The following is a 25,009-nucleotide window of genomic DNA, read 5'->3' on the forward strand; positions in this document are numbered from 1 at the left end:
GGAGCTTTTTTGATTATTGCTCTCAGTTGTTGTAAGGGCCAGGACCACATATTCCTTGTTCTGCCAGACAAATGGCTCAGGTAGGTCTGGCTCTCTCTTCCCCTCCCCCACGCCCCGCCAGGGAGCTGAAGATCCCAAGTAAATGTGGCCGAGTTCTCTTCTGCACCCTGCTTCTGTCTGGGGGAACAAAACCACTTCGGCTCATTCTTCTGGCCCTAGTGGGTCTGTGCCAAGGAGCCGCTGGAGGGGGCACGCACTACTGAATTGCTTCACTCCAAATAGCAGTTGGGCCAACTCCTTAATGAAACTGAGAATAATAGAGACTCTTTCTAAGAGAGAAAATGGAATGACTCAGGAAATAAAAGATCAGCCTTGGTACGTTCCAATATGTCCATCGTAAAATACGGCCCTAAAATATTCGCCAATCTCCCCAGTTACTTCAGAGCTTAGATCTCTGGTGAGTCTGCCTGGTCCAGCAAAGGTACCTTCCCGAGGTTTCCCTTCAATATACTGGAAGTTAAGAACAGCTTCCTCTTGCTGGACTGCTTTGAGAATTTTATCCTGGCGCTCTGGAAGTATCTATGGGCTAATATGATGGTCATATCAAAACTTTTGGGCACCACCTTCTTCCTTCTAGGCTACTGACTCAAAGCTTTCTATTTCAGTATCAGCTCTCATGTGTCAGACTAACGTTTCCATAGTCATTTTGTATATAGTTGTAGCATCTCACACTGTAAGAAGCTCTCTGAGCCTTACCCTTTTGATAGATTTCTTTCAATTTGGAGATAATTCTAATTGTTCTTTGTAGAAGTGCAAAGAAGCCCGAGCTTTTTTTTAATTTCAATCAAAAATCATTCACCCCAGATGGGACTTGAACCCACAATCCCTGGCTTAGGAGGCCAATGCCTTATCCATTAGGCCACTGGGGCTCGACTCTGTCTTAGGCGGCAGGCAGCTCCACCCTATTGTATGCTTTCTGGAACTAATTAGTTTGCTTTCCTCCTTAGGTAATTCGCTTTCTCAGCTTGAAGGACCAGACAGCTGTCTTTCCCGACCTTTCTCCACAGGATGGAGGCAGGGTTAAAAAAAAATGATTATGAACTAGGTACTGCCTTGGTTGAATGAAAGCTTAGGCCGCACTTTCCTCCCCACCCCCAGCCTGGCTTGTTCAGATTTCGTTCTTAAAAACTAGTCATTCCTCTCCTTGAGTCTCACAAAACACTGTTATTAGCTTCCCTGCCGGATAATCCCCCAATTCCACCTAACTGGGGCTGATGTCCAAGACCGAGACTCTCCACGGGAGTCCGGCGTCTTGGCTGGGTGACACAGACTGCACACTTACACACTTGGAAGTGCATGCGCGAGAATCCCGAGAATTGCGAGGAATTCCTGTTTTCAAGCTTCCCCTGACGCGCATGCGCGTGCCTTCCGCCTGGGCTGAGAGATGCTGTGTCCTAAGGAGTTCAAGGTCAGAACCACGCCACCGGGGGTTTCCGGTGCTTGTCTCCTGGCATCCTCTGAGGGCGATTGCCGGCATCTCTGTCTGGAGCTCCCAAGAGGAAGGAATCTCACTGTAAAGCGCATCACTTCTCCTCCCTTCCTCTCCTGCATCCCCAAAGTTGGAGGAGAGTGCATGGGAAGCTTCAGCAATCTTGGTTACCCCTGAGAATTTGCACTTGGGCTTGCGGCTGGGGCCCGGTTTCCCGCTCCTATAAAACTGCATATAAAGCTGCGGCCCTAAGCTTCAGAGGTGCTTCACGGTCAGAGATAGAGGAACAGAGAATCTACCTTGAAGGAACCGGGGACCACTGTTGTGAGGGTTGCACTTGTGTGCGGAAGAGACCTTAAGAATGGAAGATGAAATTAAAGGGGACAGTAAAGGACAGCAATCTGCCCTGTCTCTCCACATTTATTTTTCGTTCTAAATTTCTCCACTTTAACAGGTTCCTTTTACTTTCTTCTGATGCCTTACATTTGGGGAAGTATTTATTTTGAGAGAGAAAAAAATCTCCCAAATAGATTAGGGATTCAAACATAGTAATTTCATCTACCTTTTTCAGTGTATTCTACATTCCTCCACTCCCCCCTTTCAAAGATGTTTAATTTTAGGGGTTTAAAATCTATTCAGGCGAGGCCTATATTATGATGATGTTTATCCTTTGTTCTGGAAGAAGACTATGACATCAGGGAGGTGATACCATGCCTTGCACACGAATTGGATTTGAATGAGGGCAGTACTGAACTAAGTTACCAGCCTCATCTTTTTCTCCAGAGCTATTTCGATCCAGTGGCCAAGATATGAATCAGGACAACTGGAGATGGCTCTGGAAGTGAGACAGTCAGACTCAAAGTCACATAGCTAGCAAGTGTCAAGTGTCTGGTGCCAGATTTAAACTCAGTACTCTTATCGATATGGTAGCTTCTTGAGTGGTAAAGATAGCTGGAGTGGCAGTCTTGGATTTAGGAGTATGTTAGTCTTGTCTGTGATAAACACTGGATGTGGGGACATCAGATCACAAGTCTCTATTTTTTTCCCCAATTATGCTGCAACCCCCCTTCTCTCCAGCATTTTAAAGATAGTTGCAGAAAATTCACTATGTGCATTAGCAGAAGAAACCACCAATAAAAAAGCTCCCAAACCAAAGCCAAGCCAACTAAGGAATCAACAAAACAAATAGCCCCTCACTCCTTACTCCACTTCTTCCTCCCCCCCATGTTATTCTTGGTTTAGTCCCAGAAATTCTAGAGATTCTGTGTAAAGTCTGTATGGCTTTGAGAACCTTACTTGATGATCTTTCCAAATAGTATTAGAAAATATGAATTGATACCTGAATTTCTCTGAAATGTTTGCTTATCATTACTATCTGAAGAACAGGTGAAATTTCTTATATGCATTGACATTTGAGGTTCATTCCTTCACACACACACACACACACACACACAGAGATAGAGAGAGAGAGAGAGAGAGAGAGAGAGAGAGAGAGAGAGAGAGAGAGAGAGAGAGAGAAGAGAGAGAGAGGAGAAAATACTGATTTTAGAGTCAAAGGACTTATTTCTAACCTTTTGTTGGGCTTTAGTGGGTATCTGTATAGCATGATTAAATCCTATAGAAACAAACACCTCTAATATATGCTTTAAATTTTTTAGCAAGGGCTAAACAAACTGTTTGGAGGGAACAGTATATTTTTCTCATAAGAAGGTGGATCTATATTTATTTTATATATGCATTCACTCATTATACAATTTATATATATGCATGAAGTTATATTTATACATATGCATGTGTTTATGTGCATATATATAACTATTTTGTAGTTATAAGGATGCTAAAGTTATCTTAGCCAGTTTATTAATTCCTCCCATTTTACTTCCTCCAACAAGCAAATAAAATATATACACTATAAATGGCAGCATTGGATTATCACAAATTGTATAGTTATAATTCATTTATGATAAATATGTAAAAATATTTGACTCCTTTGTCTTGACAAAGTGAGAACACTTTTTTAACTGAATCAAACACTCACATCTGACTATGAACAGTCTGTGTAACTCATTGAAGCAAGTGAGAGATTAAGAAGTTTATATTATGAAGAGAGGCATCTGAGAAGGGGAGGGGAAGAGATTCTGAGCACTTGGATTTGAAAAGTTGGAATAAGCAGGAAGCACAGGTAAGACTGGGCTGTGGTAAAGAAGGGGAATATTTTAGAAATGTTGGCATTTACAGGCATCTCAGAGAGGAGTCTCTGGCTGAGGGAAGTCTCAAGAAAAGATCAATACTTTCCTCAACTTTTGCTAAAGTCTGTCTATATAATCTACTGTTTTGTTTCCCAAATGTTTTCAGTAAACTGAATTTTACCTGAACCATAAAGAAGCTGGGGTTAACTTGAGATAGATATAAATATGTGGTTAGATAGGGTGCCTAACCTTTATATAGGCATTAGGAATTTTCCTAATCTGGGGCTTGTGTGATTGTGACCCAATTCAGAACTTTTAAATTCAAAGTAAATTCCCTAAGGCCAAACAGGAAGGAGCCAAATGGACCTTAGAGGCCATTATTTTACCCTGGAAGTTTAAAATGAGCTAATTATTAAAAGAATTTATTACATATAAAAGGATTTAAAATTTTTCAATTGATAAACATTTATTAAGCACCAGTCACTGAGCTAAACTGGGGATACAAAAAGAAGCAAAAACCAGTCCCTGATCTCAAAGAGTTTATAATCTATTTGGGAAGTCAACATGAAAACAAATATATATACAATATACGGGGTAAATTGGAAATAATAGAGGGAATGCACTAGAATTAAGAGGCTTTCAGTTAAAGAAGGATATTGTGGTTGAAACTGGATTCAAACTTAGGTCCTTCTGACTCTAAGGCTAATGCTCTACGCACTGTGCCACCTAGCTAACAGGTTGAAGAATATAGTGAAGAAGGGAGAGTATTCAAGGCATAGGGCACAACCATAAGAGAATGGAGCAGAAAGATACAGTGTCTTAATTTTGGAATATCCTGGAAGGTCAGTGTCACTGGATCTGATGGTAGATCTAGAGTGGCAGTGGAGACATCAATAAATCCCTTACATTGATAACATCCCCCTAACTCACCAACAGGTTTAAGGCTTACTAGTTACTGTCAACCTAATTTAGCCTATCTGCCATGATTGTTTATCAGCATGTCATTTAGCTTTAGGTCTGTGAAATTATGTGAATCAGAATTGTCCACAATGGAAAGACATGAATGGATTATGAGTGAAGGGAACATCCATACTGATGACCTCCTGGATCCTTTAATTATAAAAATAATTTGGAGGAATATGAGCAATGAATTTTGTATACAGCTACGTGTCTGGGCTATGGAAGAACTGGTATAGTTTGCTGGCACTGGGGCTTCAGTTGATTGTTCTTCTCTAGATTCTGTGCTAGACTTAGAATCATAGACTCAGAAATTTTAATTGATACCCTATAATACTGACAAGGCAGATATAGCCAGACTGACTTTGGGAGAATGATACCCAACATATTTACTATTAAACTAAGAAGTTTCAAAAACAAAATAAAAGCATTTGAAATTTTGTACAAACTATAAACACACACATATGAGTGTGTGTGTGTGTGTGTGTGTGTGTGTGTATACACACACACACACATGAATAAAGTCTACTGATTTGTTGGAGAAGGAAATAGCATACCACTCCAATATCTTTGCCAAGAGAACCTCATATGGGGTCATATGACTCGACAACTATAACAATTGATTTGTAGTGAGATAAAAATATTAGGCCTAAATGTATAGGCCTATTCTTCAACTAGGAAAATGTGGAAATATGTTTTCTAATTGTTTTCTCTCCAGACAGAAATGGACATGTTATCCTCCCTAATGCCCCTTATTATTTTTTTAATTAATTAATTTTCATCCATATGTACATGCATTTTCCCAAGTTTCTCCACCTCCCCCCTTCCTACCCCTCCTCCCCTCAGCAGGGAACAGTCAGATTAGCATTTTACATACATATTTTGATGACCATGTTTACAAATTAGTAATTTTCGGCATGAAGAATTAGGATTAAGGGAAAGAGACACATAAGAGATACTTCTTATAAAAATTCAGAAGGTTGTGTGTGTGTGTGTGTGTGTGTGTGTGTGTGTGTGTGTGTGTGTGTGAGTGTGTGTGTGCTTAGTTTTATTTTTCTTCCTCTTGGTAGGGGGTAATATAGTCCTTAGTCAAATACAGTTGTCCTAGTTCTCTGGACTGCTGAGAGGAGCTGCTTCCATCAAGGCTGTTCATCTCATAATGTTGTTGATGTGGACATTGTTCTCTTTGTTCTACTCCCTTCACTCAGCATCCGATCCTGTAAGTCATTCCATGCTTCTCTAGAGTTCGATCATCTATGGTTTCTTATAGAACAATAGTATTCCAAAGTATTCATGTACTGTAACTTGTTTAGCCATTCCCCAGTTGATGTAATGCCCCTTGTTTTGATTGAAAATAACTCTACTTCTCCCCCACCCAGCTTTCTTTTCTTACTTTAGAACAAAGTAGACACCAGATTCTGAAAATGATTGCTACTGAATCCTAGACATGGACATACATTTCTATTAGCTTTTGTCTATCTCTGGTTCTTTTGCTTTATGTATTTCCCCTCACCCTATTCTCTCTCATATGAATAATGCACCTAATAATAGTTTGCTACAATAGTTATACGGTGATTAAGATATATAGCTCTTCATGTAAATAATAAAAACGTGACATTTACAGAAAATAGTTGCTTTTTTTTATGTCTACAGAAACTAGTCATCTAGCTTGTAAATGTGTGCCCATAGTCACAAGGGAGTTTAGATGGAATTCTGTACAAATATGAAATGGGGAAGACTAAGTATATATACATACGACAGCAAAGAACTTGAGATCCTACTGAAAACAAGGACCTAGACACCTTTACAGACAATCTTTTTTTAAAAACATGTTTAAAAACTTGTCTCTATATTTTGATAGTTAGCTTAGTCAAATAGATTACAGTGCAGGTCTGCCTCTATCCTCTCATCCATTCTTTATTCTTCCTCCAAATTATTTTTATAATTAAAGGATCCAGGAGGTCATCAGTATGGATGTTCCCTTCACTCATAATCCATTCATGTCTTTCCATTGTGGACAATTCTGATTCATATAATTTCACAGACCTAAAGCTAAATGACATGCTGATAAACAATCATGGCAGATAGGCTAAATTAGGTTGACAGTAACCAGTAAGCCTTAAACCTGTTGGTGAGTTAGGGGGATGTTACCAAATATGTGAAGACTTTCCTAGTGGAATGGGCGGATGAGAGCAATTTATTCCAGTGGCCATAAAAAGGGCTGAAACACTTAGAAGTTGATTATGCATAAAGGTCAACCATTGCTTCCTGAGCCAAAACCAGTCATCTTGACTTTTGTTCTGCCACTGGACTTTGATGGCTCAGAGAGAGAGAGTGAGACTGACGACTTTGTGTAGCTGTGTATCACTTCTAATTCAAACAGGCATCAAGACATCACCTGGATGTCTTTGACTTTTGAAAATGAAGGTCCAATACCAACGGCAACATAATACAAACACATACACTAACTCCCAATGCCAACAGCAACATAATGCAAACTCATACCTATCTCTCCTTCCCTTTCCCCTCTCCCCTCCCCACCCCACATATACCTATGATGTCCTTGACTCTTGGAAATGAAAGACCAATCCCAACAGCAGCATAATACAAACTCATATACTATTCCCCCCCCCCCCCCCCCGCCAATTTGGGGCAAATACTAGACTACAGAAAAAATCCTAGAGAAGTCAAGGTAGTTATCATGGATCAATGAATATGAGAATGGAGAATTTAATCTTGAAAGTGAGATCAATGGCCCCTAGCAATGAATTTGTATACAACTACGTGTCTGGGCTATAGAAGAACTGATACAGTTTGCTGGCACTGGGGCTTCAGTTGATTGTTTTTCTCTAGATTCTGTGCTAGACTTAGAATCATAGAATCAGAAATTTTAAACCTATTATTTAGTCTAATCTCATTTTATCAAAATGGAATAATAATATCATTCTTTAAGTCACTGATGAAAAATTTCTTCAGTTCTATGTGTATTAGTAGTTTTATTTTCAGTCCTTGCCTATAATTCAATATCCAATAGACAAATCTATAGCAAGCAGTACAAAAGAAAGAACATAATATTAAGACCCATGTGAATTTGGAAAAGTTACTTGACCTCTTTGTGACTCACCTTTCCTCATCTGTAAAATAATAGAATTAGAAAGATAATCTCTAAGGTCCTATAAAATCTTAGAGAGATAAACAGAGAAAGAAAACTATATATCTTTACATTAATGCAAAAATTTTAAGTAAAATGTTAGCAAATAGACAACAATATTGTTAAAAAGATAATACATTATGACTAGGCTGAATTTCTACTAGGAATTTAAGATATTGATTCAATATAAGGGAGATTTTAAATAAAATAAACTGTTACTATTATATATTAAAAATATGATTATATTAATAAGTGCTGAAAAAAACCTTTGACAGAATGTAATACATTTCCATTGTAACTCCAGAAATAATAGAAATAATTGGACCTTTCCTTAATATAGGTAAATTGCATTTATTTAAGTCTTGGCAGGTGGAGGGGGGAAGAAGGAACATATGTATTGGAGAAAAGTAGGAGACCTTTTCATAAAAGTCAGGGGTAAAACAAGAATGCCCATTATCACAGTTGCTATTTAACATAGTACTAGAAATACTTGATATAGCATTATGATCTGAAAAAGATATTGGAACAATAGCTGAGAAAGAACAAAATTACCACTTTTTGTAGATGATACAATGATCTACTTAGAAAATTCTAAAGAGTCAACTAAAAATTGAAATCATTTCGGCAAAGTTGTTGGATCTAGAGCATATAAATCATTAACACTTCTGATATATGTATGCATGTACATATTTCCCTTAGTATCAATCTATCAAGAAGATTTAGAAAGAGAAATTCCATTACAAATAAGCAACTGTAAAAAACTTAGGAGTCTAACTTTCAAGAATCAGTCAAAACTATATGAATTTAACTATAAAGCAATCTTTTCAGTAATAAATATTGATTTCTCATGGATAGATTCAATCTAATTAAAATATGATGTAAATTAATTTACTTATTCAGTGCCATATCAAATAATTTTTCAAAAGAATATTTTATAGAGCTAGAAAAAGTAATAATGAAATTTATATGAAGAAGAAATGAAAGAGCAAGATTCTGTCTAATAAAAGAAAAAAGTTGATTTATCAGTATCAGATTTTAACTTGTACTACAAAACAATAATCATTAAAAGTATTTGATGCTGGTTAAAATAAATGAATGGAACAGATTATTCAACATAGATAAGCCAAAAACTCCATGGAGCATAATGTCTGACAAATTCAAAGGTCTCAATTCCTGAGGGGAAATTCACTACTTGACAAAAACTGCTGCAAAACTATGCATTATTCTGACAGAAAGTAGATTTAGAATAATATCTCACAACATACACCAGATAGGCACCAAATAGATACATGGTTGAGATTTTAAAAATTATATCATGAATAAACTAGAAGAGCAAGGAAAAATTACCTTTCAGATCTATGAAGGGGGAAAAATTCATGACTAAACAAGTGATAGGATCATACAAGATAAAATAGACAATTTGGATTCTATAAAATCAATAAAAGTTTTTATTTAAACATCAAATATATTTAAAATGATGAGAGGTACAGGAGGGGAAATCTTTTTTACAAAATAACTTTTTCCAATTATATGTAAAGGTAATTTTCAACATTCATTTTGTAAAATTTTCTTCCCCCCCACATTTTCCTCCCTGGACCCTAGGATAACAAGTAATATGATATAGGTTATACATGTATGATTGTGTTATACATAATTCCATATTAGTCACACTATGAAAGAAGAATAAAAACAAAAAAGGAAAAACCTTGAGAAGGAAAAAAAGCAAAATAACAAACTTAAAAAAGTTAAAATAGTTTACTTTGATCTACATTCAGATTTCATAGTTTTCTCTGGATGTGAATGGCATTTTCCATTGCAGGCCTTTCGAAATTGGTTTTTGTTTTTTTTTTTTTGGTTTTTGCAAGGGAAATGGGGTTAAGTGGCTTGCCCAAGGCCATACAGCTAGGTAATTATTAAGTGTCTAAGACCACATTTGAACTCAGGTACTCCTGACTCCAGGGCCAGTACTCTATCCACTGACACCTAGCTGCCCCGGAATTGTCTTGGATCTCTGTTTTGTTGAGAAGAGTTAAGTCCATCATAGTTGATCATCATACAATGTTTCTGTTAATGCATATAATGTTCTCCTGGTTCTGCTCACTTCCCTTAGCATCAGTTCATATAAATTTTTCTAGGTTTTTCTGAAATCCGACAGCTCATCATTTCTTACGGTGCAATAACATTCTATTATATTCATATACTACAACTTGTTCAGCTATTGCAAATTCATGGGCATCCTCTCAACTTCCAATTCTTTGCTACCACAAAAAGAATTGCTATGAATATTCTTGAACACGTGAGTCTTTTTTCTCTTTTTTTGTGATCCCTTTGGGACACTGTCCTCATTGTGTTATTGCTGGATCAAAAATTTTATTTCCCTTTGAGCATAATTAGTTTTGATCTTCCAGATCCCCAGAAAGGCTCTTTTGGACTCCCATGAGTCCTGGGGGTCGTGTGTGTGTGTGTGTGTGTGTGTGTGTGTGTGTGTGTGTGTGTATCTATACCTATATCTACATATTTTTATATATATGTTTTTGAGGGACTTGAGGTTAAGGGTCTTGTTCATAATAAGAGTCCAAGTCTGAATTTGAACTCATATTTTCCTGATTTCAGGGCTATTGTTCTATACACTGAGTCACTCAGCTGTTCCCTAGGAGATCTTTAAAACAAGTTTTGCTGATGAGGCTTTTATTTCCATGATGTAATATATAAAGAATGGATTCAAATTTATAAGACTAAGAAGTCATTTCCCAAAAGCTAAAAAAATTAAAGAATATGAAGAGGCAATTTTTTTAGTATTTTTTTTGCAAGGGAATGGGGTTAAATGGCTTGCTCGAGGCCACACAGCTGGGTAATTATTATGTGTCTAAGGCCGGATTTGAACTCAGGTACTCCTGACTCCAGGGCCGATGTTCTCTCCACTATACCACCTAGCTGCCTCCAAAAGGCAATTTTCAAAGGAGGAAATTCAAGCTATCAAAAATATACGAAAAATGCTCTAAATCATTAATAGAAAAATTCAAAGGAAAGCAACTTTAAGATTTCATCAACTGTCTATGAGAGTGGAAAAGATAAAGAAGGAAAAGACAAATATTGGAAGGGCAGAAGTGAACTGTTATTGTTTCTATGAATTGGTCCAGTCATTCTGGAAATTAATTTAGATCAATGCCCAGAAAGTTACCAAACCATATATATATCCTTTTATCCAATAGTACCACTACTAAGCCTGTACCCACAAGAAAGAAGTAAATGATTCTTATGAATCAAAGTAGTTTTGGAAGCTCTTTTCAAGTTTCTTAAGAATGGGAAACCAAGAGATTGTCTTCCTTTTAGGGAATAGCTAAACAAATTGTGATGTAAAAATGTAATGAATATTATTATGCCATGAGAAATGAGAAAATGGACATTTTCCAGGGAAAACTTGAAAGCTCTTTAGGAACTCATATAAATTGGAGAATAATATAAATAGAAGAATAATTTGTTCAGTGATAATTGTTTAATTATCAAGAAAAAGAGCTTTGAAAGACTTTAGAACTCTGATCAACACAATGTTAATAAACCACAGGATCAGAAGACTATAACACTTACCTTCTGAAAAAAAAGATTAATCTAGAATTAAAATGAGACATACATTTTCTTTTCTTTTTTTAGAAAGATTTAATTTATTTTGAGTTTTACAATTTTTCCCCTAATCTCACTTCCCTCCCCCCACCCTCCACAGAAGGCAGTCTGTTTACATTGTTTCCATGGTATACACTGATCTAAGTTGAATGGGATGAGAGAGAAATCTTATCCTTAAAGAAGAAACATAAAGTATAAGAGCAAAATTATATAATAACAGTTTTTTCCCTCAATTAAAGGTAATAGTCTTTGTTCAAATTCCACAATTCTTTCTCTGGATACAGATGGTATTCTCCATCACAGATACCCCAAAATTGTGCCTGATTGTTGCACTGATGGAATGAGCAAGTCCATTAAGTTTGATCATCGCCCCCATGTTTTCAAATATGATCAGTGTGGGAATTAATTTTGCTGGACTGTGTAGTTATATATATATATATATATATATATATATATATTTTTTTTTTTTTTTTTTAGGCTTTTTTAAGGCAATGGGGTTAAGTGGCTTGCCCAAGGCCACACGGCTAGGTAATTATTAAGTGTCTGAGGCAGGATTTGAACCCAGGTACTCCTGACTCCAAGGCCATTGCTCTATTCACTGTGCCACCTAGCCGCCCTGTAGTTATGTATTGAGGGATTTATTTTCCATTTAATTTGTTCAATATGGTTGTAGGAGGAAACTGTAGTGGGAAGAATAGATTGATTAAAATTCTAAAAATAAAAAAAAATTCTAGGGAATCATAACTCAGTAAATAGAGATTAGATCCTATTTTCTTGTATTGCTGATAAACACTAGGTCTTATAGAGTATAGGATTCAGAGTCAGAAAGATAAGTCAGAGTCAGAAAGATACAAAATTCAAAGATAAGAATTCAAATCTTACCATACTTACCAACTGTGATCCTTAAGTGATTTCACTTAAGGTTTATTTAATTTCCTCATCTGTAAAATGGGAATAATAATAGTAACTACTTCACAAGGTTGTTTTGAGGATCAAATGAGTTAACACATACAAAGTGCGTTATACCTAATTATTATGCGCCAATTATGGAATAAGTTATAAATCTTGTTAATCTAAAACTTTATGCAATAAATTTAATGACTACCCAGGACAAAACAAGAACAACAACAAAACAACTCATAATCATTTGACTAACCCACTTCTTGTGCAATTTCCCCTCCTCTTCACAATCAAATTAGATAAATGAGTTTAACAGAATTATTTTCATGGTCCTTGATAATTGTAGGCTAAGAGATAAACCCTACATTGTAAAAGAAGACACATGCATAAAGATGGATCATTTTCACTCTTTAATAACTGAGGAGATTGAGAGGTAAAAACAATAGATTTTGGGCAAAGAATTATAGATCCGGACTATAACATATACAAATAGAGAAAAATATTGAATTCTATTCATGAATCTGGGAATCCTGTAAGATTTGGCAAATACAGCATGAACCCCAAAATGACATTGAGATCTGAATACTGCTAACTGACCCATGTGTGGTTTTATCAATAACCTTTCTCAAAATATTTTTATCCAAATGCATACTGATACTACATCAGGTACAAGTCTCATTTTAGATATTAGGATAGCACAAATAAAGGGATTTCTGAAATTTTTGAAAAGGGGTTATAATTATCTGGATTGTTTTGAATTTAGTTACATTCCCTTTATTTACATTTGTAAGGAAAAGACATCTTCAACATAAGTGAATTTTCTAGATAATTGTAGCTTAATCTTAACTGTCAAAAATTTAATTATTTTAATGATTTTGAGAGGAATCTTTCTAAAATATATTATACGCTTTCCTCTTCTTAAACAAAATATGCCAAACATAATTTAATCTTTTCCTAGATGAGTCAGGATCATTATCTTGAACATCAATAAGGCTCCTAGGCTGTATGTAATAAATACACGAGTACCCTCAGGGGCTGTTTGTCCTTTCTTGAAATGCTCCCAGAATACTGAACTCTTATAGTTCTGAGATCTGCTTTTTGTAGTCTTGTCTCCTGCTGGGCTGTCACCTGTCACTGCTGACTTTCATTATTGTTTTCAGAATTCCTGATTCCAGTAGTTTTCCTCCTTTCACCCTCCGTCAGTATAATCTAATCTCCAAAATTCTAAGAAGTCAGATAGTAATAGTAGTAATTTATCTTTCAAAAGAGATGGATTAGTTGGAGTGCAATGAATTGAGAGTTGGCTTCAGAGAGGAAAAACTGCATTATTGTCCTGATATATACTGATTATGTAAGTTAGTGCAAATCACTTACTCTATGAATTCTCTAAGCTCATAAATTACAGATGAGTTGTTACTCTGCATTAATAATGCAAAGGATTTTCCATATTGTCTGTTTCCTACATGGATGAAATCACAAATTTGGGAACACTACCTCCAAATTCTTGTCAACAATTGATCTATGCCATATGTCATTTTCACAAATAAAGATCATAAATGAAAGATTTATTTCTAAATTCAATGCAACAACTAAAAGGCTATATTAGACAGAATTTTGGCAGTGGTTTTTAAACTTTTTAGTCTTGGATCTTTATATAAAAACATTTTTCTCAATTATGTGTAAAACAATTTTTAACATTCATTTTTAAAAATTTATTTTCCATTTATAGAATAAAATAATTTCTATAAAATAGTACAATAAAAAGATGATTGCATATGAAACTGTAAACTACCATATACAACTTGCTATTCTTTCTAGATATATGAAAAAAGTTATCATGTAAATTTCTTTTCTCTCTCTCTGCCTTAGTGATGGCTACCATTAGACACAAATAGGATTATGTATGTTTATTAATACATATATAATATTATTCTGTACATTTATCAATTATTTCTCTGGATACAGATACTGTTTATCTTCACATGTCTTTTATTTTTAATTTGTACATTTATAATAGTCAAAATGACTTAGTCACTCAAGTCATTCTTAGTACAGTATTGTTAATACTGAAAAACACAATTCTCTTAGTTCTACTAACTGCACTCTTCACCATTTCATGTAAATCTTTCCATGCTTTTCTAAAGATCATTGAGCTCATCATTTCTTATAAAAGTATTCCATCACAACTATATCACAACTTGTTCAGCCATTCCACTATTCATGGGAATCCTTACAATTTCAATTTTTTTTGTCACCACAAAGAGATCTACTATAAACATCCCATTCACTTTCAAAGTTATAATTTCTATGTGTGAATTTCCCTCCATCTATTTTTGCTCATTATTTTCTTTCTCAGTCTCTTTCCCCATTACTTATCTTCTCCCTCTCCCCATTCTTCCACTCTCCATCTCTCCGCTCCCAATCCCAATCCACATGCCCCCCTCCAAAAGTCTTTCCCCCACACTCTTCCCTAGCCTCCCAAATCCCAAACAACACACTCGTCTAAAAATCCATTTTGATAGGATTTAACCTAATTTTTGATAAATCTTGTAGGCTAAGAGATAAGCTTTACATTATAAAAGAAGATACTCACACAAGGATGGACCATTTTTCACTCTTTAATAACTGAGGAGATTGAGAGGTAAAAGCAATAGATGTTGGACAAAGAAGAATCACAGACCTTGAGGCAAATAAGAGAGAAGAGAAAACTATTGAATGAAAAGAAATTAACTAAGCTGTTCTATAACAGCTCTGTCCCCCCAGTTTTCTCACCTCTCTAAATGTTCAGAAGGCTTCTACATCCTTCAATATGTACACATTCTTTCCTCTTCAACCCACATGAGAGTAAGTTTCCAACACTGCTAGAGTTTCACTCCACCTGGTTCTTTTGTATTAGTTCTTCCTTTCATATCATGTTTTTATTTTATAATAAAATGAAATTCTCCCTTTTAGCTTTTTCCTATCCAATTTTGTTTTGTAGAATCATGCCCTCATATACAACCTAGCCTCAACTTTTCTTTCAAACTATCTTAGTAATTTTAAGAATATTGATAACAATTTCATATGTGTGTGTGTGTGTGTTTGTAAACAGTTTGATATTAATTAGTGCCTCATAGTCTTTAATGTTTTCCTCAGATTTCTTCTAGATCTTTTATCTTTGAATTTTCCATTAAGTTCTGATCTTTTTAATTCAAATACCTGAAAGTCTTTCAGTTTGTCAAATGCCCATTTTTTTTTCCATTCAGGATTATACTCAATTTTATTGGGTAAATTATTCTTAAATGTAATCCCAACTCTTTTACTCTTTGAAATATAATGTTCCCAAACCTACAGCCTTTTAGAACAGAAACTTCTAGGTCTTGTGAAGTTCTGACTGTATTTCTGCAGTATTTAAATTAGTGGGTCTTTTTCCCATTGTTGCCTGCAGTGTTTTCTCCTTAATCTGGAAGTTTTGAAATTTGGCTAATGGCATGCCTGTAAATTTTCTTCCTAGGATTTCTTTCAGGTGATTAATGATGGATTTTTTTCTATTTCTATTTGTTCTAGAACTTTAGAGTAATTTTTCCCTAATAATTTCTTATAATATTGTTTACAGATTCTTTTTTTTGATGTAACTTTCAGGTAGTCTGATTTTTTTTTTTTTAGGTTTTTGCAAGGCAATTGGTCTAAGTGACTTGCCCAAGGCCACACAGCTAGGTAATTATTAAGTGTCTGAGGCCGGATTTGAACCCAGGTACTCCTGACTTCAGGGCCGGTGCTCTATCCACTGCGCCACCTAGCCGCCCCTAGTCTGATAATTCTTATATTATTTCTTCTCAACCCGCTGACAGATCAGCTCTTTTTTTAATGAGATATTTTAGATTTTTTCTATTTTTTTTCTACTTTTATTATTTCTTGGTGTCTTGTCATTCAATTCCTCTTACTCAATTTTAGTTTTCAAGGAGAGTATATTTTCTTCCTTAAGATTTTATATCTCTTTTTTTCAAATGGTTAAACACCTTTTCATAATTTTCTTAATTTTTTCCCTAATTTTTCCTCAATCTATCTTATTTGATTTTTAAAATTTCTTTTTAAGTTCTTCCAGGATCTCTTTTTGGGATATTCCCATTTGATGTTACTCTTTGGGGTTGTAGTGCCTTTTTAAAAAAATTTATCTTCCTCTGAATAAGAACTCAGATCTTGTACATCAAAGTAGTTTTCTATGGTAAGGCTCTTTTCCCTTTGTTTACTCATTTTTGTTTTGTTTTATTTGTAGCAACTTATTATAAAAATGATTATAATCAAGTTTTGATCCTGAATTGTGAGTAATGTTGCCTTCTAAATTCTGTCTGTATTAGTCATAGAAAATGAAAAACCCAAGAAAAATAAAAGAAGTTAAATAAAATTATTCTTTGATCTACATTCAGAGTCCTTCAGTTCATTATCCAGAAATAGATAATATCTATCATCATGGGTCCTTTGGAACCTGGATCATTGTCGTAATCAGAGTAGCTGAGTCTTTCACAGCTGATCATTTTTTTTTTTTTTAGGTTTTTTGCAAGGCAAATGGGGTTAAGTGGCTTGCCCAAGGCTACACAGCTAGGTAATTATTAAGTGTCTGAGACTAGATTTGAACCCAGGTATTCCTGACTCCAGGACCAGTGCTTTATCCACTGTGCCACCTAGCCGCCCCATCACAGCTGATCACTTTTTGACAATATTGTTCTTATTATATACCATACTTTCCTGGTTCTGCATCAATGCATTTAATCTTCCCATGTTTTTTTGGAAACCATCTTGCTCATCATTTCTTATATCACGATAGTATTCTATCACAATCATACCACAACTTCAGCTATTCCCCAATTGATGGGTATCCATTTAATTTCTAATTCTTTACTACCACAAAAAGAACTGTTATAAATATTTTTTTACATATTTGTGCTTTTCCTTTTCCTTTGATTTCTTTGGGGTGTGGATCTAGTAGTGGTATTGCTGGGTCAGAAGGTATGCACAGTTTTATAGTTCTTTAGGTATAATTCCAAATAATTTTCCAGGATGTTTATATCATTTCACAACTCCATCAATGTCCCAATTTTTCCACATTCCTAAATAGTTGTTACTTTCATTTTCCATCACATTAGCCAATCTGATAGATGTTAGTAGAAACTCAGAATTGTTTCAATTTGTCTTTCTCTAATCAATAGTGAATTAGAACTTTTTTATTATGATTGTAGATAACTTTGTTTTCTTCTTCTGAAAATTCTCTTTGAATCCTTTGACCATTTGTCATTTGGGACATGATTCATAGTCTTGTACATTTGACCTAGTTCTCTATTTGAGAAATGAAGCCTTTTTTCAGAAAAATACACTATAAATTCCTCACTCTTCCTCCTCAGTTTCCTGCTTTCCTTAGAATCTTGGCTGCCTTGTTTTTGTTTGTGCAAAACCTTTTAAATTCAATGAAATCAAAATTATTCAGTTTTCCTCCTGTAATGCTTTCTTGTTTCGTCAAAAACTCTTAACTTATCCATACATTTGACAGGTGAATTTTTGCATGTTTCCCTATTTTGCTTTTGATATCACCCTTTATGTTTAAATCATGCATCTCTTTTGACTTATCTTGGTATAATAGGTGAAATGCTGGCCCATATCTAGTTTCTTTACAGTTTTCTCAGAACTTGTTTTCTCAAATAGTGAGTTCTTGTTCCCAAAGTTTGGATCTTTGTGTTAGTTAAACACTAGATTACTTCAGTCATTTTATTGGGTATTATGTAAAAAATATGGAGTACTTTTTGAATTTGTATGTCATCTTTGCAAAGGGATTATGCTAACCTTCTTTAAGTATATGTGCTGCCAAAGCAAGCACATTCTTTATACTCTTAAAAAATTGTTGAGGGACTTCCCTCAGGAGATTTTAAACACGTAGATTATATATTTTATAGGGTATATATAAAGTCCTTTTAGTCCCTGTTGCCACACTTTGAGAACTGTTGCTTGATAGAACTTTTTGTTGTTGTTAGAATATGTTGGGAACCTTTTGTGGGAGTGAAAAAAAGGTTAGATACACCAGTGGGAGCAGGAGAGCATAAATAAGAAAGAAGAAAAGATTAGTGGGAAGTATATTTCAAGGTCATACTTACCTGAGGATGTTGAGAACAATAGCGAGAAGTAAAGAAAGCACAATAATCCTTGGCTCAATGAATGACTCAAAAGGACCCACAGGAAGATGGTCATTATTACAAAAATCTATGAAATATATTGTATGATTATACTCAAGTGTTAGATGGCATAGTGAAAAGAGAAGTTTTACAGGTCAGGGTGACATGAGAAATTTGAGGAGGGAGAAAATATTTCTGGGAGGAGAGATTAAAAAAGTCTTATAGAAAGGTCTCAACTGGGCCTTGAAAAAAAACTTTAATATTATTTTTTAATTTTAACAAGTGTTTATAATCTGTGGCTCCCACTTCATTCCCTCATCCCATTCAACAGCAATAAAACCTGCCAAATCAAACTACTCATCATAAACCTGCATATTTCAGGAAAATAAAGTTTTTCATTGATCATGTCATCAAATACTCTGTTTTTCCTTTTTTTCCCAGTTAGATGGCTGTGATTAGCACATTGGTTCTGAAGTCAGGAGGACCTGAGTTCAAATCTAACCTCAGATACATATTAGCAGTGTGATCTTAGGCAAGTCACTTAACCCTAATTGTGTCACATCCAGAGTTATCTCCAGTCCTTCTGATTCAAATCTGGTCACTGGACCTAAATGGCTCTGGAGGAGAAAGCAAGACTGGTGACTTACTACAGCACCCCTCAACTCAAATCCAATTCTTGTGCCTGTCATGATATTACCTTCCTGTTATCCTCATCTCCTTCAAGAACAAAGGATAAACACCATCTTCTTCATCATCAAATGCATGAGTCTCTCTGTCTTTTAAATTTATAACCTCTCCAGGTGTATTTTTATCTTTAGTCTTTTTGATTCAAGGTTTATCATTACTTTGATCAAAATTCTAAAGAATTTCACTGTTGTTATTGTTGCCATAAATAGTTCTCTGAGTTATGTTCACTTTATTCTGCATCAGTTCATAGAGATCTCCCCAGTTTCTCCTGAAACTGTCCACTTTTTCATTTCTTATGGTATAATAATATTCCATTGCCTGTATATATATAATATACATAATCATAATTCATTTAGGTATTTTCCAATAAGATAAAAATTTTAACAGGTAGAACTGTATTTATTCTAGGGAAAGGGATTGTTCTGTTTTAATGCTTAGAACATCTTAGAAAAAGCTTGCAAATTGGAAATTCTGAGATGTTCAAGGCCCAATTGGAAAGATTAGCTATTTGAGCTTTTCAAACAAAGGGAAGCAGAGAATTTGGGGAGAAAGGTGGGGGAATAGTTTCCATTTCCATAAAAGGGAAGCTCCAGGAGGGAGAGAAAAGTATTCCAGGACAGTTCAAGGCTTGAGCACAAGAAATAAGATAAGGGGATGTAAAAAGACCATAAACCATCAAATGATCCAGGGTTTGCTTCAAAGCTGATTTGAGCTCAATAGATTTTGAAGTTGTTGATTTTTTGAAAGTCTAGTTGAAGACTTTCACCACAAAGGATTGTTGACTTGTCAAACCAATATAGCTAGTCCTCATACAATCCTTCCAGTTAACCGGATAATGGGGGGAAGGGGAAGCTCAAGCAAATCAAAGTATACATTTTCACAATATATAAATAAGGAAGATTGGAGATATGATTTTTTTTTGGTGTAGTGAATTACTGCAGATCAGCACCTTGTCTTCTACTTAAGAGTCTTAAATAGTTGTCTAAAACATTGAGAAGCAACTTGCCCAGGGTTACACAGTCATTATTTGTCAGAAGTAAAAACTGAACCAGTATTCTTGGATCTGACAGAATTCTCTTGTTACTTCCTACATAAATTATTGGCTATTATTATTTTAATGATGATAATGTAATTGCCAAGGGTGAATGTAGAAAGAGAGTCCAACTAAAAATAGAACCTTGGGAGACTCCCATAACTTGGGGGGGGGTAGAGTTATAGGTGTGTTTGCTGAATTAGCAAAAGAACAAGGAGAGAACATCATAAAAGTCAAAGGACTTTATGTGCTAAATGAGAAAGTTGCAATGGAACTGAAAGGAGATAAAAAGTCAGAAAAAGCAATCGAATTTGATTGACTATATGTAGAATAACCAGCACAATTTTAAAAATCATGGACTGACTTGAAGGATATTTCAAAGAAGCTAAGATTCTAAAGGAATAGAAAAGACCATAGATAGGATTAATTTTTTAAAAATGTGTTCAAGAAGATATCAGAAATTCCTGATCCATGTGCTGACATTTTCATATCTGTGTATTTTAAATGAGAATTGTCTGTGAATTAAGATATAAGAAATATGCAAATTTTTGTAGAATATTTTTATATCATACTATATCTATACAGTTATATAGTTATAGGATTATAGAATATATATTTTGCTTTTTATTTTAAAAATAGCCTCAGTAAAGTAAAATATAATCTTCGAACCTCTCTCCTCAAACCAGGTTATCTCATGCATATGTTGAGATCAGGCAAAATTTCCATAGATTAATAGCTTAGTTCAGTGATATTCTAGTTTATTGCTCTGACATTACTTAATTTATCCTATATGTATATTGTATATACTTATAATTGATTGCACATTACTTCCCCCATAAGAATTGTATCAAACTAATCTTTTTACATCTTCCAAACTGATTCACTCTTTCATTCCCACAGCAACTTTTCCAGATTTTTATCCTATTCCCAGGTAATCACATTCACATTATTCCCTCTCTTTCCCTACCAGTTGCTTCCTCCTGTCTACAAACACACTTAAGTCTTCTCTATCCTCAAAAAATCCTCCCTTGAGTCATCCTTCCACATTAGGTCTACTATATCTTTTCTTTCTTTTGTGGTTGAACTCTTTGATAGTGATTTACAATTGTGCCTCCAATTCCTTTCTTCTTACTATAACTCTGCAGTTTGGCTTTCAATCTCATTTATCTGTTGAAACTGCTCTTTTTAAAGTTACTAGTGATTTCTAAATTGCCAAAAATTATGACCCTTTCCTCAGTTCTTCTTGATCTTTCTTTGTAACCTTTGACATAGTCAAACATCCATTTCTTGATACTTTTCTCTCTCTATGTTTTAGTGACATTTTTTGTCCTCCTCCTCTCTGACTACTACTTCTTAATTTCTTTTGCTAGAGTCCCAGAACTCTATCTTGGGCTCTTTCCCCCTCTATACTGTTTTATTTGATGATTTTTGTCTTGTTTACATCAAATGCAATATGCCCCAAACTGAGCTACATCTTTTCCCTCAAACTCTCCCTTGTCTGAATTTCCCTGTTACTGTACTATTACAGTAGTACTATTATATCACCATCACTCAAGCTCAAAACTTAGATGCCATCTTTGAATTCTCATTCTTTTTTCACCCTCCATATCCAATTAACTACTGGAAAATTCTGTCATTTCTATTTTCTATTTATTCTATTTATTTTACTCATGTATAAGACCTTTTTGAATATGCAAACTATGAAAAAAGCACATTAAAACAATATTATAAACAACAAACTCATAGCCTATTGATTTTATCTTTTTTAACATCTCTCCCTTCTCTCCTCTGATACTACTACTAGGTCTCTCCCACTTCAGTCCACCCTCTACTTAGTTTCAAAGTGATCTTTGTAAAGTGCAAATCTGACCTCATTATACTTCAACTCCATAAACTCCAGTGAGCCCTATCACTTCAGTATCAAATATAAATTTCTTTGTTTGGCTTTGAAAACCCTTCACTTATTTCTCCTCTCTCCTCATGCCCTGTAACCTTTCCTTTCTTCTTACATCTTAGTTGTCTTCTTTCCCCCAGTACTCTGTGAATCTTGTTATTTAATTCATAAGAGATTCCATCTCCTAACTGGGCATTTTCACTCATTGGTCCCTATGTTTGAAACTTTTTTTCTTCTCATCTCTATGATCTGGCTTTTAAGGCTTCTTCAAAAAAAATCCTCAAATAAGTCCCATCTTCTATAGAAAGCTATATTTCTCTCTTAATATTATTGCCTTTTCTCTAAGATTATCTCCAGTTTGTCCCATACAGCTCCTGTATGTATCTTGTTATAGCATTTGCATATTTCTCCCACATTGATCTCCTTAAGAGTAATGAGTTTTTTTGCATTTCTTTGTATTATGCATACTAGTAGCATATAGTATGTTCTTAATAAATTCTTCTTGTCTTGATTTGATCCTCATAAAACAGAGACATATACTTATTAAAGACATTTATCATGTCATTCTAAAATGACATGTGATTGGACAATCTGTAAAGGAAAAAGGTGTGGATTTTAATGAACTACAGTGTATTGTGACATTAAAAAATGCCAAGTAGCTTTAAGCTACATTAAAAGATGTGGTTTTAGAAAGATGATAATCCCACTCTGATTAGTTCTTATTAGATCACATCTGAAATAGCCTACCTAGTTCTGGGTTCCACATTTCAAGAAAGACATTGAATCAGAAAGGATAACCAGGATAGTGAGAAAGTTATTATCTTATGATAATCGCATAAAGTATAGTAACTAGAGACATTTAATAACCATATTTGTTCTTCATTTTTTAAAGAAGACCATGACATCAGGGAGATGATGCCATAGCAAGCACATCTATTGGATTTGAATTAGGGGTGCTATGCTAAGTCACCAGCCTCACTTTCTCCTTCAGAGTCATCTGGGTCCAGTAGTCTGATATGAAACAGGACAACTGGAGATGGCCCTGGATGAGAGGTAATCATGGTTAAGCAACTTGCCCAAAATTACACAGCTAGTAAGTGTCTAGTGTCTGAGGCTGGATTCAAACTCCTGTCCTGACTCCAAGGTCAGTGCTCTCTATCCACTGTGCCACCTAGAAGAGAATATTTGAGGGTGGGAAGATCCAAAGCTGTTTTCTAAATTTTGATGGTCTCTCTCATGTGGAAAAGGGCATTTATTTGTTTTGCTTAGTTTCAAAGAAAAAACTAGGATCAATAGGTGAAATTTATAGAGACAAAATTGGACTTCTTGTAAAGAAAATTTTCTAGAAATAAAACTGCCCAGAATTAGAATAGGTTGCTTTGGAAGGTAATAGGTTCTCCTTAATTGTTGGAAGATGTTGTAAAAGGAATTACTGTTCAGATATGCATTAGATTAGATGGAGAATCTCTGAGTTTCCTTTCAAATCTGAAATTCTATGATTCTGACTCCATAGAATCTATAAGCTCATTAGTGTGTCCACTTCCTATATTACTAGAGATAGTAATTCATCCATGACTTCTCATTCTGTCCAGAGGGAAAATTTCCCTGTTTCCCTTTCAGGCTGTCTAAAGTATGGTCTCTGATTTAGCAGCCATGCCTTTTTTGCTAAGATTTTCCCCATCCCCTATTCTCAGGGCTTAGACTACATTGAATATTGAAGCTTTCCATTTATAAATGGTTTAATTTCTGTTACATTATAATGCAGTTTGTGTAATTAGTTAATGTGATCAGTGCACTGCCTGTTTATGAGAATCTTGCAAGCATGATTAGTGGAGCTGCCATCTAAATACAACTCCATTTCATGACAAATACTCAGAAATGTTGCAATTCTTTTTATTGCCTTCAGGAAATTTTATTTCCAGAGGATTAGATTTATAAGACTTCAACTTGTACCCTCTCTGCTCTGGAATACAAGTTTTTTGAGGGCAGGAGTTGTTTTCCTTTTTTTTCCTCCTCTGTGTCTCCAGTGTCACAGGGCTTTGCAAGTAGAAGACAATAAATGCTTATTGTATTGTATGGAATTGAATTCTAACAAATTCTAACAAAAGATAGTTTTTTTGTGATAAACTTGAAGCAGTTATTCATTATGATGAGATTTTTAGGTTAAATAGATGTGCATTGTCATAAAAAAGAGAAGCAACTTAATCTTAGGAGAATTTGATGCCATTTGAAAGAATTAGTACTTTTGTGCTAGGCAACCAATAAGGTAAATATAGTAAAATTTACTTTTGTAAATAGAATTTACAAAATTCAACAGATTTTACTCAGCATTCCACATGATACTTGCTTTCAATTTTAATCCTTTCTTATGACTGGGGAAGGGAAAAGGGTAGGGAAAAATTTTTGGCTCAAATGAGGAACATAGATCACAAATTTTTTCTTGTCATTCCACTGTAATGAAGGACAAAAAAGTTAATGTATCTTTCTTTCATGCAGGAGGAACTAATCGTAAGTAATATTCCCTTGTATATGAATATATATTATATATATATAATATATATATCAAAGAGAGAAAAGAGCCTGATAGAAGAAAATAAACTGAATCATAAGTCCATCTCTTCAAAGGAGACAAATTCTATCATGTTTTAAGATAATTTTATTAAATCACATACTTCACAGTATGTGATCCATCCTGCAGAGGCAATTCAGATGGGGTGTTAGCTTTTTCACAAGTCCTGGATACCATTCTTAAATATTTAACTTTTGAGAATAAGTCATGAAAAGAAACATAGCATAGTCATGAAAGGCAATATAAACATAGTGGAAAAATATTAGATTTGAGGTCTAGAGATCTGGGTTCAAATTTAGACTTAGATGATTAGTATCCTGTTATTATGGTGAAAAACATTACTTAATCTCTTTGAACTTGTTTCCTCTTCTATAAAATG

The 25,009-nt window shown here is 34.7% G+C and overlaps 1 non-coding gene and 1 pseudogene across 1 annotated transcript; both read right to left on the reverse strand.

Annotated features, from left to right (window-relative positions):
- Positions 1-856: 856 nt before the first annotated feature.
- Positions 857-929, reverse strand: TRNAR-CCU (transfer RNA arginine (anticodon CCU)). The gene has a single exon. It is a non-coding gene; the product is annotated as a tRNA-Arg (tRNA).
- A 17,134-nt stretch (positions 930-18,063) lies between these two features.
- Positions 18,064-18,155, reverse strand: LOC141510643 (U6 spliceosomal RNA; annotated as a pseudogene).
- Between the last annotated feature and the right edge of the window lie 6,854 nt (positions 18,156-25,009).

This window comes from Macrotis lagotis, chromosome 1, assembly GCF_037893015.1.
Source record: "Macrotis lagotis isolate mMagLag1 chromosome 1, bilby.v1.9.chrom.fasta, whole genome shotgun sequence".
NCBI classification, from domain to species: Eukaryota; Metazoa; Chordata; class Mammalia; order Peramelemorphia; family Peramelidae; genus Macrotis; species Macrotis lagotis.